At 41.4% G+C, this 13,689-nt stretch overlaps 1 protein-coding gene across 1 annotated transcript in view; it reads right to left on the reverse strand.

Moving 5' to 3' along the window:
• TMEM132D (transmembrane protein 132D) overlaps positions 1–13,689 on the reverse strand; it is a 643,197-nt gene that overhangs the window by 148,009 nt on the left and 481,499 nt on the right. The gene's annotated exons all lie outside the window — the stretch shown is intronic.

Here is a 13,689-nt window from a genome sequence, read left to right on the forward strand (position 1 = left end):
TCTGTCGATGGACATTTAGGTTGCTTCCATGACCTGGCTATTGTAAATAGTGCTGCCGTGAACATTCGGGTGCATGTATCTTTTCGAATTATGGTTTTCTCTGGATATATGCCCAGGAGTGGGATTGCTGGATCATATGGTAATTCTATCTTTAGTTTTTTAAGGAAACTCCATTCTGTTCTCCATAGTGGCTGCACCAGTTTATATTCCCAAACAGTGTAAGAGGGTTCCCTTTTCTCCACACCCTCTCCAGCATGTATTGTTCATAGATTTTTTGATGAATGGTCATTCTGACCAGTGTAAGGTGATACCTCATTGTCGTTTTGATTTACATTTCCCTAATAATTAGCGACATTGAACATTTTTTCATGTGCTTCTTGGCCATCTTTATATCTTCTTTGAAGAAATGCCTATTTAGATCTTCTGCCCATTTTTTTATTGGGTTATTTGATATTTTTGATTTCTTTTTTTGATATTGAGCTGCATGAGCTGTTTGTATATTTTGAGGATTAATCCCTTGTTGGTTGCTTCATTTGTAAATACTTTCTCCCATTCTGAGGGTTGTCTTTTCGTTTTGTTTATCGTTTCCTTTGCTGATTCATGATTAATTTCGTAATCTGAAATCCCACAGATCTCAACATCTTAACACTTAACTCATGAGCCCCTTCACAAATTGGATATTTCTTTACTATTGAAACACAGTCTTGTCCTTAAGTGTGTTTGCACCTGACTTCTAATACAGGACTCACCATGTCTTTACTTCGCCAGTCATGTAGACTGAAAACACACCTAACTTAGACACGTCCTGTACTTGCCATGGTAAAGAAGATACATTCTCTTTGCTGTGCGGCCCATCGTTGTGGAATAGAGAGGATGAACTTTAAAAGACCAGCTTTCCCCTAAAAATGGGGAGCTGGGCATGAATGTTAAAAAGAATGGTGGCTACTTTGTTCCCCCTGCCTCTCCCCCTACGGGAACACTTTTACTCAAAATTGCAGGCTCTTCAAGCTTATAGAAAACAGGACAGAAAACTACAATGAGGTATCACCTCACACCAGTCAGAATGGCTATCACGAAAAAGTCTACAAACAATAAATGCTGGAGAGGGTGTGGAGCAAAGGGAACCCTCCTGCACTGTTGGTGGGAATTGGTACAGCCACTGTGGAGAACAGTAGGTCCTTGTTAGTTATCAATTTTATATATAGTAGCATGTATATGTTAATCCCTATCTCCTAATTTATCACTTCTCCCCATATTTCCCCTTTGGTAACCATAAGTTGGATTTCAAGATCTGTGAGTCTGTTTCTGTTTTGTAAAAAAAAGTTCATTTTTATAAGTACTACCATTATGGAGAACAGTATGGAGGTTCCTTAAGAAACTAAAAACAGAGAGCTACCATAGGATCCAGCAATCCCATTCCTGGGCATATATCCAGAGAAAACCATGGTTTGAAAGGATACATGCACCCCAGTGTTCACTGCAGCACTGTTTACAATGGTCAAGACATGGAAGCATTGTATGCATGGAAGTATCTGTCAATGTCCATCGATGGATGAATGATAAAGGAGATGTGGTACATGTATACAATGGAATACTACTCAGCCATAAAAAGAATGAAAGAATGCCATTTGCAGCAACATGGATGGACCTGGAGATGATCGTACTAAGTCAGACAGAGAAAGATAAATACCCTATGATATAACATGTGGAATCTAAAAAAAGATACAAATGAACTTACCTACGAAACAGAAACAGACTCACAGACTTAGAAAACAAACATCGTTACTAAAGGGGAAAGGTGGGAGAAAGGGATAAATCGGGAGTTTGGGACTGACATACACAGACTACTATATATAAAGTAGAAAAACAACAAGGATCAGACTGTACAGCACAGGGAACTCTGCTCAATATTCTGTAACGACCCAAATGGGAAAACGAATAGATACATGTATATGTAGAACTGAATCACTTTGCTGTACACCTGAGACGATCACGACATTATTAATCAACTATACGCCAGTATAAAATAAAAATGAAAAAAGAAAAAAAAGAAAACAGGACAGAGTCTGCTCCAACAAAAGATGCCCCTGCAGTGGAATACTTGGGTCTGGAACTTCTCCGAGGATGGCCCTGGGGGAGGTTTCAGTTACTGAGACGCAGGGTCCCCGCTTTATTCCTCCACCAACGGTTTGAGGATTAATCCCTTGTTGGTTGCTTCATTTGTAAATACTTTCTCCCATTCTGAGGGTTGTCTTTTCGTCCACCAACGGACGTTACAGGGTTTGATGCTGATGCGATTTGATCATCCTTCAAACACTGCCAACACCTCCACTTTTTTTTCCTTTTAACAAAGGGCAAGAAGCCTTTTCCTGGCAAGGAGATGCGCTGGGATTGTTTGCTTTATAATGCTGTTATTTTTACAGTTGCTTTTTTGTAAGCAATCATAGCAATAAAAGCGATATAAAGTGCCTTTAAAACATATTTATTAAAGGAAAAGTTGAGTCTGTTCGAAGAGGAGCACGGAGCTGTTAGCAGAAGCGGGAACACAGAACAGCCACGCAGGTTGTACTTGCGTGACTAAAACTGGGCCAAGTCTGCTGTGATCTAAACAATAACGTGTTTATTCATATTTAGTATCGGTCTATTTCTGTGCCACTTCCCAGCTTTGAAAAGATGCTAAAAACGCAAAACACGTGCTCAGAAAATGCAAACTCCTTGTAGAGTTGAGTTACCGAAACAAATGGTTCAAGAGGGACCCGGGGCAGCTCAAATACCGCACCCCAGGGGATGGGAGGACACAGAGATGAAGGTCAGAGGGATCCGTGTTCCATCTTTTTTCATTCTGCAGTCGTTTTCAGATCGCTTCCAGGTCCCACATCCCTTGTGAGTCACTAAAACTATTCCTGAGATCAGGGAACTTTCCTGCCCCCAAAGGAGTAACGTCTACAAGGGTGTGGAGCCTAACCGGGTCTGTCCATTTAGGAAAAGAATATCTACATAACTCCCTGATCATTCTCGCGTGCAAACTTTCTCTTTATATTGTTACCCAAAGATAAAATGTTTGCTACCCAAGGCACCATTTCGTTGAATAGCAGCTCTGATGGGAACTGGGTCATTGGCAACTCTGAAAACCAGTGTCAATCTGCGGGGAGTGTGCAAAAAAAAAAATTTTTTTTTTTTTGAGATAGCTTTCAAGGACACTGACGATAAATCTTGAAAAGAGAGCTACTTACAAGCCAGGGATTTATGGAATCTGCCAGTTATTTGTGTCTTTGCTTTTGTCAATAGCAGTACAATTTGCTGTTGCTGCGGAATTAACCACCGACCTAAATCCTAGCAAGCTATCAAAATCTGTTTCTCAGATAAAGTCGTGCAGGAGTGCGATACATATATCAGTGCCAGGCACGAGGCCACTCCACAGAGGGGGCTGTTTCAGCGCCGGACAAAGTGGGGAATCAGAGATGAATCACAACCGACTTACACGGAGAGTTTTTCAACCATCACTAAGCGCTCATTGTTTAAAAAGTACAATAACACGATCGCTGTCTCCTGGTTTCCTGCAAACTATTTAAGGATAATGACACCCAATTTGTTTACCTAATGCACAGCCCCAAGAATTACTGACAAGGCCAACATGATTTATTGTTCTTACATTATGCAAAGTGCTCCGGGGAGATCATGGCTCATTATGCAAAATCAAAACCATTGCTGTTCACTTGAATGAGTCCCAATGTGTCACTGCCAGGTACCCTCCTCGACTGACGACAGTGTTTGTTAGCGTACCGCTGCCCAGGAGTTCACGGCAGGACCGAAATGCAAGTATGCAGTCTTATGGGGGGAGACGCAAGTTTGGACCAAAGGCTGGGCTTCCAAAGCCAGCATGAAAAAAGCAGCACAGAAGGTGCTCAGTAATAAAAAGGTGAACTTCAGGGTCTTAAAATACAAATGGGAGGGGAAAAGGTGGCTGTGTATAAAACAGAAACTGTAGAAACAAGCCTGCCTTTCTCCCTTTATTTTTCTGGCTAGAGGGATTTGGACTTGTGTGCCTGTGAGTCTCTTTTAAAAAAAGAGATTTATTCTTCTCAACCACCAGACTTAGCGGTATCTCTGTCAGATTAGAGTTTCATCATTACTTTGAAATATTTGATATAAAATAAGTTCATTTGATTAGCGATCTACTCAGATTATCACAAAAAAATTTCAACATTAAATTTGTCAAGGGAAAAAAGAAGAGGTAGCTTCAACTGTTGTACATTTTTGAATGCTTGTAAAAAATGGTTAAAATTTTTTTTTATCAACTGCTCATCAATGCTATCAAGAATCTGAAAGGTTCGTTAAAAAAAAGATTTGATGCGGCCATTTCAAGAATAAAACCAGATATTTAAAAGTTATGCTCAGGCATGCCCTGTAAAGTTTCTCATTAAGAAATTTAAAAGGTTGTATTTGGAATTTATAAACAAATTTAGTATCTAACGTTTTTCTTAATTGCTTGTATTGTGTTTTTCCTATCATAATCATATCCTCATAAGAAATATACCACTTTTTCAGGGACCCCCATAGATGCTCTGAAGACCCTCTCCATCCCCCCCAGGGCTGCTCAAGTGTATACGGATGATAAAGCTTGGTACATGCTGATACCGAGAGTGATTTCATAGGGGTAAGAACCCCCCTCTCCTCATATCACCTTTGAAAACTCCCATCTCTCTGTAGAGACAAATGTCCAGGCCTTAGTTGAGTATCAGCTTTCTGGTCGACCCTCTGCCTTTTGCAACGAGCGAATTCAAGCCGGTGGAGAGATCAGAGAACTCAGGAACAAGGTGGTCCCAACAATAGGTCCTCCTCAAGACAGACCTGGTCCTAGGCTAGCTTGAATCTTTTTTTCTTTTTTTTTTTTTAAACTTTACTGAGGTACAGTTGATTTACAATGTTGTGTTAGTGTCAGGTGTACAGCAAAGTGATTCAGTTATACATGTACACATATTCATTCTTTTTTAGATCCTTTTCTCATGGAGGTTACCACAGAATATTGAGTAGAGTTCCTTGTGCTAGTCAGTAGGTCCTTGTTGGTTATCTATCTTATATATAATAGTGTGTGTGTGTGTGTGTGTGTGTGTGTGTGTGTGTGTGTGTGTGTTCATCCCAAGCTCCTGATTTATTTCTCCCCCCACGTTTCCCCTTTGGTAACCGTAAGTGTGTTTTCTATGACTGTAAGTCTGTTTCTGTTTTGTAAATAAGCTCATTTGTATCATTTAAAAAAAAATTAGATTCCACATATGAGTGAAATCATATGATATTTGTCTTTCTCTGTCTGACTTGAATGTAAGTTTTACATTCAAGTGGAGAACAGTATGGAGGTTCCTTAAAAAACTAAAAATAGAACTACCATATGACCCAACAATCCCACTCCCGGGCATATACCCTGAGAAAACCGTAAGTAGAAAAAATACACGCTCCCCAATGTTCACTGCAGCACTATTCACAATAGCCAAGACATGGAAGCGAACTGAATGTCCATCGACAGATGAACGGATAAGGAAGATGTGGTACACGTATACAATGGAATACTACTCAGCCATAAAAAAGGATGAAATAAGGCCATTTGCAGCAACGAGGATGGACTAGAGATTGTCACACCGAGTGACATAAATCAGCTTGAGTCTTAACTGCTCTCTCCTTTACATACCACCCCCAACCCCTGCAAGCCCTCAAGTGCAATGCAAGCTTTCACAGCACACTTCCTTGAGGCCTCTATGAGTTCAGCACAGCAGCAAACGTCGTATCACAGTGGTGGACATCAAATGAACGATGAACTCAGAGTTGGGGAAGGGGAATTCAGGGACTGTCATTCCTGGGAATGGCTCAATGACAGCAACCACACACACACGGCCCCGAACGCTCCTGGGTGATGCTATGTTACTGCCAGGTGACTAGAGAAGGTCAATGAAATACCTGGGGAGGAATTCTTCAGAGAAGGGAAGGGATTAGTACAGAAGGGAGCAATAATGATTTCATTCCAGACCAAACACTCTAAGACTCCATCCTAACCCCAGTCTTTCAGCTGGGTCCCAGCCACTCTTGGCTTTGAGATGAGAGGGCACAAAACTCTCAACTTTCTAGGGTCCAGTGACCATTTAACTGCATTTTGATTCCTCCTTAGGAAACAGGAGAACTACCGCTGTTTGAAAAAGTCACCTGTGGCACGAAGGGCTTCTGTGGACTTTGGGTCCGGGAGGAATAAAGAGAATTTGGCTTTAGAAAGAATCATGCTTTCCCTCCTTCAGAGAAATCTACTATGTAGTCTTAATAGCCATCCCTGGATGGTCCAGAGGGTAAAGGAAATGCAGAGAAATGAGCAGAAGACAGGATAAGCGTCACGGGCATCAACAACTTGCTCAATTTGGGACAATATTTGTTTAGACATCACTTTGTTGTTGTTGCTATTTAGATCAGAGGTCTCCCACAGATGCCCAGATGGGGCCAAAAGTGGAGGGGACTGGGTGTGTCCTGAGGTCAACTGGAAAATGCAGTGTCTGAATCGGACAAGCTCAGCTGGCTGTGACCAAGCAGAGTTCTCACCTGCACTTTTTAGTTTTACAAGAGAACTCGGACATCCAGAACTGACATAAAATTTGCCGATGTTAAACTTGGCAGTGAAATTTAATTTCGTTTTCTTTTAGAAAAAAGCTCTGTGAGTAATCAAAATGCCCTTCAATAGGTGAATGGATAGATAAGCTGTGGTTATTGTCTGTAGATTTTTTGATGATGGCCATGGTGTGAGGTGACACCTCATTGTAGTTTTGATTTGCATTTCTCTAATGATTAGTGATGTTGAGCATCCTTTCCTGTGTTGTTGGCCATCTGTTTATCTTCTCCGGAGAAATGTCTGTTTAGATCTTCCACCCATTTTTTGATTGGGTTGTGGTTAATAATTAAGTATTCTTTAGGGCTATAAAGAAATGAGCTATCAAGCCATGAAGAGACAAGAGGAACCTTAAATGCACATCCTTAAGTGAAAGAAGCCATCTGAAAAGGCTGCCTACTGCCCAATTCCAACTTACGACATGGAAAAGGCAAAACTGTGGAGACAATAGAAAGATCAGTGTTTGCCAGGGGTAGGGTGGGGGGATGAATAGGGGGCACAGAGGATGCTGAGGGAAGTGGAAATACTCCATATGAGACCATTATAATGGATACATTTCATTACACGTTTGTCCAAATCCATAGAATGTACAACATACAAGTGAACCCTCACGTAAATTATGGACATCTGGTGATAATGGATGTCAGTGTAGGTTCATCACTTCTAACACATGTACCACTTTGGTGGAGAATGTTGACAAGGGGGTCATGCCTATGTGGGAGCAGGGCGTGAAAGGGAAATCTCTATACCTTCCCCTCAATTTTGCTGTGAACCTAGAACTGCTCTAAAAATATAAAGTCATAAAAAAAGGTCCTGAGTAGCCCAAGCCCAGCATATCTGACTCACGGGACACCAGTTTCCAGCTTTTGATTCAAAAGGAGAAGTTACTATCATCTAATTAGTGTGTAAGAAAGACACTTAGGGAAATAGGATTTTCTCTCGCAGATTAATGGTCAGTACCTAAAACTCGGTGAAGCCAGTAGCACGTTAAGTAAGTAACTCTAATGGACCTTGGCAAAATAATAAATGTTTATGGCAAAGGATTCTTTCTCCCACTTCCTCTGCTTCTTAACGAAATTTTAGGAATGAGGACTTTGTACTCCTTTAGGAGAGAACTGCCCAAGAGTTCCAGCAACTTGCGAAACATCATCGCTAAAACTGCAAACCTGGAGTAGAAATGGTAACCACACTTCATGCTGTTTGAAAAAACAGTCTGAGAATTCCCGAATGGATACAATCTTTAATATTTGATTTTTTTGTTTGTTTTTGGTAGAAAAGCCCAAAACCTAGGAAATCTTTTGGCAAGAGATTAAATAATGAATCAGAGCCAATACTTCAAGGGTGTTAAGTCAATGGGAAACCCACCATCTCTAAAGGTGGAGCTTTTGGTCTCATGAGTGAAAACTGAGAAATCGTGCAAAAATTTTTCTGTCCACCCTTCCCCACGGCTCTGTCACACGACTTGGAAAATCGATAGCAGTACAAGTATCCTATGATGATCTCATTTTATTTTTTTAAGGAGCTGCGTCCATTCCCTTCTAAATGACAGGACATCATAAAGGACAGAGTCAGGTAATTCCGCTGGATCTGAAGTCGAGTACGTTAATGTAACCTGAATTAATTTTCTTGGTGTTAAAGTGCAAACTGGGCTAATAAAAGTGCAAACTAATAAAAGTGACTAATAAAAGTGACTATTCTAGAGAATAACGTGCCGCTTATGAGGGATGGCAGAGCATAAATGGAAATTAGCCTCAAGACAATGTTAATTATCCTGTATCCATTAGCAGGAGGGGAACTGAATTACTCATTTTATAGCTAAGAAAACCCTGCTGGCTTCCTAAAGGGAAACTATAGTATTTAATGTTCTAATTAAGGTTAACAATGTAGCTGTATAGAGAGAAGAGGAAGTGAAACACACATAGTATATTCGGGATACAAACTGAGTGCCACCTTGTTGAGTTCTTTTAACACCCTCATCATCCCTCTAATTTGTAAGGAGGTAAGCCATAAAAGGCGTTCAAGACAGGTGCTATAATGGCAGTCATTTCTATGACACACACACTGACCCTGGCAACACACAAAGTCGGTGTATTACTGCCGATATAATTTAAACCAACATAATTGTGTTTACAGTGGAGTCATAATACAGTGTTTGCTTTTTCCAAAACAAACAACAAAAAATGAACATAAATGATTGATTGTTTACAACTAACGGACATTTCCTTTTAGGTCTTTTCCCAAGTCCAACTCCCTACTCTGCTGTGGATCTTCAGAAGCCGGCTGAGACGGGCTCATGCTAAGGCTGCTGGTGGATATGTACGGACTTCCCAGTGGTGTGAACCTGAATTCTGTGGATGCAGAGGCATCTGTTTTGCAAAATTTGGGATACTGTGGTTAATCTAGATTGTCAACTCACTGGGAACGGAGAGGAACTCCTCGATGCCCAGTGGCAGACTGTAGCGCTCAGATGTATCCAATTATCTTGTATGTCTAGATAAACGGGACCACTAAACCCCTATCCCAACTCTGAATCTGCTCTGGTGGTTGGATGCTAACAGCTTACAGCTCAGGAATCCCTGAGAACTGCCTTTGGCCAATGGGACCTGCCTCCCCTGGTATTATCTGGAAGGTTCTGCTCTTCTTGAAAACCAACCCAAACCACTGCCCAAGTTGGACTGATCGGGAAGACAAGAGACCGTCTTCTTGGCTTGAAGGGGGCTCATCTCAGTGATGCATTCACACCCTACAGCTCTCCATGGGGTCAGGCTGAGGATGGGCTTCCCTGAACCTTTGCCTGGCTTCTCACTCAGCTATCTGGTTCCCTTCCTTCTCTCCTTATAGGTTTCTCCTGAGAACGTTCCCTCAATTAATCACTTAGACGAGAAACTTCATCCCACTCCTAGAAAACCCAACCTAAGACAGAGTCATAGCCGTGATATCCCTAACCCAGAAATAAGAGTGAAGATAAAGCTAAGGGTTCCTGAGAGGGCAGCTGTAGCCTGACTCCATCCTGGGCTGAATTCCAGAAGGAATAACGTCACCTTCAGGTAAGGCTGGGAATACGAAGGCAGAGGGAACAGAACCCTCCCCCAATTCCATCCCAGAGCATAAACTGGGAGCTGACCAGGGGTAGCCCCTGAAGACAGCAGCTGAAGTATAAAAAGAATCTGCATGAACAGACTCACAGACTCAGAAAACAAACTTATGGTCACCAAAGGGGAAAGGCGGGGGTGGGGGGGGAGGGATAAATTAGGAGTTTGGGATTGACATATACGCAGTACTATATATAAAAGAGAGAACCAACAGGGACCTACTGTACAGCACAGGGAACTCTACTCAATATTCTGTAATAACCTAAATGGGAAAAGAATTTGAAAAAAACATAGCTACATGTATATATATAACTGAATCACTGGCTGTACACCCGAAACTAACAGAACATTGTTCATTAACTCTACTCAGATACAAAATAGAAATTAAAACAAATAATCTGCATGAAAATAGGGGTTGAGACAGACACGGACCCTGTTACATCTCCCAGTGGCACAGGGAGTAGAAAGGGCACAGTCGTGGCTCGGAAAGCTGGCGTGTCTGCAGAGGCCAGTGGTCCCAACGAAGACCAGTATCATCTGGGTTGACCCACAACCCCAGGCGGAAAGAAGGACTGACCCGGAAGTTCAGCGACCTTCTCTTGAACCCAATGCGTGATGCGGCAATAAGAAAGCCCATGGAATTTGTACCGGATCCGGGAGAAAGTGTGAGTTCAGACTTTGCATCACCTGAGATATATGTGGAATGCAGGAGAAAATGAAAATCAAGTTGAGAATTAGAAAATTACATACATTTACATTTCTTGCATGGCTACGTTACTGAGATAATGGTTGTACCCACTAGGCTTCAGAAGCATTTCAGGTCCTGAAAATCTGTTGGATGCTACGGCCCCAAAGCACATGCTATGAAAGGTCAAGTACCTAAACTGAAGCACAGGGCTGGTGGTGCTTTTCTCACTTGTGAGGCCAGCCAGAAGGTGGGAAACTCCCCCAAAGCCCATCAACCGATGAATGGATTAGCAAGATAGGGTCCATCCCTACAAAGGAATCTGATTCAGCCATAAAAAAGGGATGAAGTGCTGACACATGCTACAAAATGGATGGACCTCAAAAACATTATCCCAAGTGAAGGGAGTCGGACATGGAAGGTCACATATTGTATGATTCCATTTATATGAAACGACCAGAACAGACGAATCCATAGAAACAGCAGCAGGCAGACTGGTGGTTGCCAGGGGCAGGGCGAACAGAGTGGGAGGAACTATTTCACGGGTACGGGGTTTCCCTTTGGGACGACAGAAATGTTCTGGAACTCGACAGAAGGGGTGGCTGCAACCGAATTGTTCACTTAAATGGTTAATTTTATGTTATCTGAATGTCACCTCCACAAATTGTATTTAAAAGCAATTATATTACCTTCATGCCACTAAGACCGTATCCTTAAGTGGTGACATTGTCCTTTGTGCAGGAGGGACCTGTTTAAATCTCAGATCGGGACCACAATGCAACAACAGGTCAACAGTAAACCGGACAAAAGGCACCATTCTGATTCCAAGAACTGGGAAACCAACCCCAGGTCACTACTATTGATCGATGACATAACTAGAGAAAAATATGTCATCGTAAAAGGGAAATGATTGAAATTCATTTTCACCTTTATTTTCTCAAGTAAGTTCCTATCTTGATACTTTTATATTTAAATCAAGTTGCCTAAAATATAGATGTGAAAAGAACCTACTTTCTCCTTCCATCATTATAAAAATATAATTTCAGTCCACCTCAGTCTTCTCTTCCTACACCAGCAGTATTCTTCCTTCTGCTTCTGCAGTTTATCTATCAGAATCTGCTTGTCAGAGAGACTGCTAATCTAGATTTTTCTTTAGCCATAGTTTGTGGTAGAAATGATGTAACTTTTTACTAACCACATCTCGCAGTTTCATATTCTATTTATTCAGATGGGTGCTTTTTAAAAACATGTTATGGAAGTCTCTGATTTTCTTCTTGCTAACAAGAGAGGTGTTTTTTTTTTTTTTTTTTTTTTAAATGAACAGTTTATAGAAGGCTGTGGCCACCAACCCCTGAGTCTAATTATGGAGAGAAGGTTTCTCTAGTTTTGGGTTCATTAGGGAAAAAAAATCAAACTAAAAATAAGGTAACTAGAATCAGAGTTTCAGACATACCAGCTTGCTACAATCCACTTGAGATCGTTATGCAGGGAAACCAGCTGACGACAGACGCAGAAAGAGTGCAGAACCCAAAATATATGTGGACCATGGTGTTTCACTTGTGGTGGCAACTAAAATTCAGAAAACATCACCATGGCCATATTTGAAGCTGTCCTGATCTTCTTATAGATCGGCTGAGATATATTTTAGTTACAAGGAACATGGATAATCTACTGGGAATGTGACCAAGGAGACAGGCTTGAAGGAGTACATCGTGGGGCTATTTTTAAGAGTGAAAAGTTGGAAAAACAGGACATGGGTAAATAAACCACCGAGGGCTCAGCACACTGAGTGCTACTGTAGTGGCAACGATGCTTTGTGTTCATCACATTGCATCCTCTTCTGGGTACCGGAAACATCAGATTTCTGTCTCCCTGATTCTTAGGCTGGGAGCATGTGATGGAGAGCTGGTAATTGGGAATGAGAGCAGGGGACGATACATTGTGTCTGCTCAAAAGCGGTGAAGAGCAAGTGTATGCCCCTAGGACCCAGATCTTGGAGCCTAAATAACGTCTCCAGTAAAAGGAATCAGGGATCCTTGGAGAAATGGCAGATTCCAGTCTGTGACATGAAAAGTACAAGGTGAGCCTGGGAACTCTTATGATGGCGGGACATTTAAAAAGTGCTCAAAAAAAGGATGGTGACATCCCCAAAAGACACAGGACCAACAGGAAGCGTTCTGAATGGACACATCTGGGATCATCTGAGCCAGAAACTAAATCACGAGAGTGATGGATTCTATTCCACAGAATGAATCAAATACCCATGGGTCCATAGCTGATATAAACACCTAATGGAATACAGAAATGAACCGTAATTAATAAATATAGAAGCAATGATGGAAACAGAAAACCAGCAGGAGCAAACACCACGGTGATGATTGTTTCGGAGTGGAATTGTCCAAAGATGCTACAATTTGTGGGCAAAGTGTGACAATTAATAGGATATTTACATAGTCTCAGAGTATCTCTACAGTTATTTAATACATAGGGGAAAACAGAAACGTTACAGTTGATAAATCTGGCAGATGCTATCCTAACCAAACGCCCCAAGCTAACCTCACCTGTAACAGGATATAATGACATCATCCACCTGCCAATACAACACACCAAGAAAGGCACAGCATTAAGTTCCATGGTATTCAAGCCAAAAAATGGACATCCTGAATTTAATCAACAAGGAAACATTAACCAAACCCCAACTGAGGCACATTTTACAAAATAATTGGCCAATATTCATTAAAAATGGCAAGGTCATGAAAAACTAAGACAGTATAAGGAATTACCCCGGAGTAAAAGTGTGTAGCCCTGGACTAGCTCAGTCATGCCAGAAAAGGACATTAATGGGTGGAATTCAAATAGGTCTGTATTTAATCACAGAGTTCCGTATCAATGTTTATTTCCTGGTTTTGATCATTGCACTGTGGTTATATAACACGTTAACATTTAGGGAAGTTCAGTAAAGGGACTATGGGAACTCTTTCCATTATTTTTGCAACATATTCTTAAGCCTAAACCTATTTCAAAATGAAAAGGGAGCAAATACAGTCCATGTGTTTCCTTCACCCCTCTCTTTCCATTCCATGGTATTCTTGGAAACCATGCATTGAGGTGGGAGCGTGACGAAATGGAAAAAGCCTGGATCCCTGAGTCACCAAATGAAAAAGCTCCTTGCCAACCTGACGGTAACTCTACATGAGTGAGAAATACATTTTTGTTGTGCTAGGACCCTGAGATTTCAAGGAACATTTGGTACCGTATTATAACCTACATTA

The sequence above is a fragment of the Phocoena sinus genome, chromosome 14 (assembly GCF_008692025.1).
Source record: "Phocoena sinus isolate mPhoSin1 chromosome 14, mPhoSin1.pri, whole genome shotgun sequence".
Classification (NCBI taxonomy): Eukaryota; Metazoa; Chordata; class Mammalia; order Artiodactyla; family Phocoenidae; genus Phocoena; species Phocoena sinus.